Here is a 5,828-nt window from a genome sequence, read left to right as displayed (position 1 = left end):
TATATATATATGTATATATATATATATACATGTATATATATGTATATATATGTATATTTCTCACTGTGAACTGATGAAACTGAAAGTCAATTAAATCTAAAAATCAAATAGTGATAGCACAATTCATACTTATTTATGTATAATTTTATAGGTTCACTATTTGGCAAGATTAATTGCTGTATTTTATTCATCCAGCTAAACATGTTTTATTGCTAGTTGCTATTATTAAATAACTGTATTTTCCAAAACAATCTTGTCTCTGCAGATTACAAGCAAGTAACTTACTAAAAATGTTTGGTAGTTATATATTCTTATATATGAAGAAAATATTAAAATGACAACCATGGAGGATGCCAAATAGTGAGCCTGTCTCAGTGTTTAATAATCATTCATCATTTTAACCTGCTGCTGCGCAGGAGGAGCATCACTTGCTGATCATCAACTTGTCGGCATCATTTTGACTCTTGCGTGTTTGTCCCTGCTGCATCCATTCGCTGTTCTAAAGTTCAACAATATCTGTCCAGCTAAACGGGGATCTTGGGATGCTCCCAGTCTGACTCGGAGGGCCAGAAATACCCAGTTAAAACTTGACAGCCTGTTGCCATAGTTACAGTCTCATTTACTGCTGCATCAATCCAAGCAGGCGTCCCAGTAATTGCCAGGGGATGGGGGACAATTAGTTTTTGGTGTTGTGTTGCACCTTGGGAGGTGAACATAAATGCTCAGTGAAGCGATGGCAGAGGGATGAAGATGTGATCGTGCTTTTGATCACCACCATCATTCAGCCTGTTAATGATTGCTTAAAGTCTTGTACCTGCAAACTGGAAACTAATCACACAGTAGAAGTATTTTGTTTTCTCTCTGTAAACAACAATATTTTTCCTCTCAAATATATTTACAACTGCATTCAAACATAAATAGTACCTCTGTTTAAAATAACCCCCACTTCCTCCTTTTTTCATCTGCAACTCTTTTTGTTTACTCTGTTTTCCTTTCAGAGGAACTTGGTGCTTTGCTGATATTGATCATAGAGAACATAACCATCTGTCTGAGAGAAATAAATTGAATCAGCTGATGTGCATTAGACAGATGTGTATGAATCAGTGCACACTTCCCCCTCGACCCCCTTCCATTAGGACGTTGACCTTTTAGATCACAGCTCAACAGGTTGCGCTCTGCTCTTGTTGCATTATTCTCAGGGTTTTTTTTTAACTGAAGAGCAGTGCAGTATTGAAAAGAATAAAAAAAACATGCATAGCTGATGGAGATGTGAAAGGTCACCAATGTTTTTCACTTATTAATGTCAAACGTTATATAACTCATGTTACCATGTGTGTTAAGGGTTATTATGACTGGACTGAGTGCTGCATAAGCATGGAACTTACACCCGAATAAGCAAGGAGGCTGCAGGAGTCGTCTGACCTTGACTTTGTCTGATAACTTTATAAAAAGACATTTCTTCATGCTCTCTTTGAACAGACTTGGAGACAAAGCATCATGTAAAAATCCTGCCTGCTTGTATCTGTTCCATTTTACAAGATTAAACCTGGGATTAAGAAAATTATGTACCTCTCCTGTGTGGCATATTTAATGAGCTACAAGGGTAATATTAAATTATCCTAATAGCTACACAAAGAACGAGTTTCTACCTCCTAAAAGCTCCATACAGAATTTATTTACTTATAATACTCCATTTATCATAATTTTGATTGTTCTCCTTAATCTGTCCCTTCTATAAAACATTTAGATTATGGATTATAAAACAAATGTTTGTAGATATTTACCTTTTTCACAAATTTGTTGCAGTTTTAGCACAAAATTGTTGAAAATGCTGCTTCTAATCTAATACAAGGTTTGGGCCATACAATTTACTTTCCAAATGGGTACAAAGAGAGGTACATACAGTAGTTGGTTGTGGGGATCTGGTTTGGAATACAAAATTTTAAAGAAAAAACAGCTCAGTCATTTCACATTTTTGCATTTATAATATTTCTTAAAAAACAGATTATTCAGCTGATCAGTCAACACACTTCCTGATTTTGCAAACACATTATTTTTCTATATATGTAGAACTATAAAACCCCATTAGATGCAGGTTATGACTGCTAAATTTTACTGAAACGACTGAAAAACTTTAAAATCTTCCATGAAAAAAAAAATATGTGAAATTTTCCCACAGCTGCAACAATATGCTGCACCTGATAACAGAACCATCCATCCATTTTCTTCCGCTTATCCGGGGTCGGGTCGTGGGGGCAGCGGCCTAAGTAAGGAGGCCCAGACTTCCCTGTCCCCAACCACTTGGTCCAGCTCCTCCGGGGGAATCCCGAGGCGTTCCCAGGCCAGCCGAGAAACATAGTCCCTCCAACGTGTCCTGGGTCTTCCTCTGGGTCTCCTCCTGGTGGGACATGTCTGGAACACCTCACCAGGGAGGCGTCCAGGAGGCATCATAAGCAGATGCCCGAGCCACCTCAACTGGCTCCTCTCGACGTGGAGAAGCAGCGGCTCTACTTGAGTCTCTGATCGAGCTTCTCACCCTACATCTAAGGGAGAGTCCAGACACTCTGCAGAGAAAATTCATTTCGGCCGCTTGTATCCGAGATCTCATTCTTTTGGTCACAACCCAAAGCTCATGACCATAGATGAGGGTAGGAACATAGATCGATCGGTAAATTGACAGCTTTGCCTTTTGACTCAGCTCTCTCTTCACCACAACAGACCTGTACAGCGCCCGCTTCACTGCAGACGCTGCACCTATCCGCCTATCGATCTCACGTTCCATTTTTCCCTCATTCGTGAACAAGACCCCAATATACTTTAACTCCTCCACTTGGGGCAGGACCTCCCCCCTGACCTGGAGAGGGCACTCTACCCTTTTCCGGCTCAAGACCATGGCCTCGGTTTTGGAGGAACTGATCTTCATCCCTGCCGCGTCACACTCTGCTGCGAACGGCTCCAGCGAAAGCTGTAGATCACGATCTGATAAAGCCAACAGGACCACATCATCTGCAAAAAGCAGAGATGCAATCCTAAGGCCACCAAAACGGATCTCCTCAACACCTTGGATGCGCCTAGAAATTCTGTCCATAAAAGTTATGAACAGAATCGGTGACAAAGGGCAACCTTGGCGGAGTCCAACTCTCACTGGGAACAAGCCCGACTTCCTGCCTGCAATGCGAACCAATCTCTGACACCGGTCATACAGGGACCTAACAGCCCGTATCAAAGGGCCCGGTACCCCATACTCCCAGAGTACCCCCCACAGGGTCCCCCGAGGGACGCGGTCGAACGCCTTCTCCAAGTCCACAAACCACATGTAGACCGGTTGGGTAAACTCCCACGCACCCTCCAGGACCCTGCTGAGAGCGTAGAGCTGGTCCAGTGTTCCACGACCAGGACAAAAACCGCACTGCTCCTCCTGAATCTGAGGTTCTACTATCCGACGGACCCTCCTCTCCAGAACCCCCGAATAGACCTTACCAGGGAGGCTTAAGAGCGTGATTCCCCTGTAGTTGGAACACACTCTACGGTCCCCCTTTTTGAATAGGGGGACCACCACCCCGGTCTGCCAATCCAGGGGAACTTCCCTCAATGTCCACGCAATATTGCAGAGTCACGTAAGCCAACACAACCCTACAACATCCAGAGCCTTAAGGAACTCCGGACGAATCTCATCCACCCCTGTGGCCCTGCCACCAACAGAACAAATCATGTTTTTCATGTCAACAGATACAGAGATTTTCTGTTTCACTTCCTACATTCTGTTGGTCTATCACTTCAATTCTTTGAAACAAAATACTGTTTGTGCTCTGTTAACTTTTGTCAAAGCAGTATTTAAACAAACAACTCAACCATTGTTTGCCTTCATCTGTAGACTTCATCCTTTCGTTTGACTTGAATTCATCAGAGAAAACGGTCTGTCTGGTGCTCTACGTCTTTACAGCACCTCAGCTTCTCTTCTCTAACCAGGCTGTGATGTGTTTATTCCATCTGGACATTTGGAGTAGATTTCAACAATTGTCAGTGAACCCATTTCCATAAGAATGATGGCTGCTGTCATGAACATCATCAGGCCCGTTTGGATTTACTGTCTGTCAATCTGTCGCCTCAGTTTAATCAGGAGCTTTGACAAGGCTCGACATGTAATGTCTGAAATGTTGGCAGCTGTGGCTAATCAGTGAGACTTCACTTTATTCTCAAAGTGGGCATGTTTTTCTTCTCCGTTTCAACCTAAATGCAAGAATTAAGCCTAAGAAGACTCCATTCTCAATTTATAATCAGTGATCGGGCTCCTTATCAAATAGTAAAGTGACAGTTTTTTATACTAAAATATTTTGATTCTCTACATAAAGCTGTTTTTTACTTCAGTTTTGCAGCCAGAACTACTCAAAATAAAACTCATTGATTGTATATCCACAAGTCTTTCCATTGTCCACCTTCCTTTCCATTTTGTGCTTTTGCGCTTAATAAAATTAATCATTTATCTCTTGTCACACACACTTTTATTCCTCCTGTTGTATGTCTTCTCCTTTTCATCCTTTCATCCAATCATATAATTTTAAACCATATTGCTTGTGACTGTTCTTAATTCTCTCATAACTTCACCCTGACTTTCTGTCACTTTTATTTTCCATTTTCCTGTTTTTGATACATCATTTTCCTTTTTTGTTTAATTTTTTTCAGTTTAAACCCGTAACTATTTTCTCCTGTTTCCTTTTGTGTTTGTCTGAGTTACCTTTCCCTCTCTGGCAGATCAAACTTTTTCCAAGCCGTTAATAAATCAGACTCCATTTGCAGTAGCTGTGCAAAAAAAAAACCAATAAGTTATTAGAAAACTGTCACAGAATAAAGCCTTTGTAGGAAAATCTAATACTATCAGTCATAATGAATTGGGGATTCATAAGATATTTTAATAACAGATGATGGTGTTGATACCTCAGTTTTAGGCTAAAGCATCATGATTTGTGTAGTACACAACATGGTATGTGTTGGGACCGACTAACATCACACTTAATTTTAGTGGGCTGAGTTAGTTGTTTTTAATTGGCTGGAAGCCATCTTAAATTGGGTGAAATACAAAGTTAATTATGTGTGCATATATTCAAAAGTTTTGTGCTTCATTCAAATCTGCCCACTGATGAGGAATTTTACAATCACTACAGACAAAACAACACACATGTGCAAGAGTGTGTTTGTGTAATTATCAATGAACTAATTATCAATGAAAAGCAACTTGGAGTTCGCTTTCAACTACCAGTATACCGAATTTCAGCTGAATACCTCTAAAAATGGATGAATTATATATTTTTTTGTCATATTTAGCTAAGGCGGCCATCTTGGATTTTTAAATTTGAATTCAGTATGTGATAGGCATCATTCTCAGCAACCACTATACCAAATTTCAGCTGAATCGCTTTAAAAATGTCAACTATCATATTTCTTCCTCTTTTAGCTAAGGCGACCATCTTGGATATTTGATTTTCATTAGGAATGTATTACAACTCTCTCTCAGCTACAACCATACTTAATTTCAGCTCAATATGTCAAAGAATGACCGAGTTATAGTCAATTTTGTGTTTGCTGAGGTAGCTGTGGCAGCCATCTTGAATCAAAATGGCTCCAAACGTTAATCAGTCCTAGACATTTATCTGATGATTACTTTCTGTGAGTTTCAAATAAATCCAACAGTGAGTTTCTGTTTTGTTCAGGGACCTCTACACCAAGTCATGTGACTTTACAGCAGCAATGTAAGTAGTTCTCCCATTAATTTCCTATGGGGAAATATGGCGTCTTTGTTAGCAAAATACATCGCCATGGTAACTTCGATT

This window comes from Nematolebias whitei, chromosome 22 (genome assembly GCF_014905685.2).
Source record: "Nematolebias whitei isolate Nwh7 chromosome 22, NemWhi1, whole genome shotgun sequence".
Lineage (NCBI taxonomy): Eukaryota > Metazoa > Chordata > Actinopteri > Cyprinodontiformes > Rivulidae > Nematolebias > Nematolebias whitei.
The sequence above is the reverse complement of the archived record's forward strand: the minus strand, read 5'-3'. Positions refer to the sequence as shown.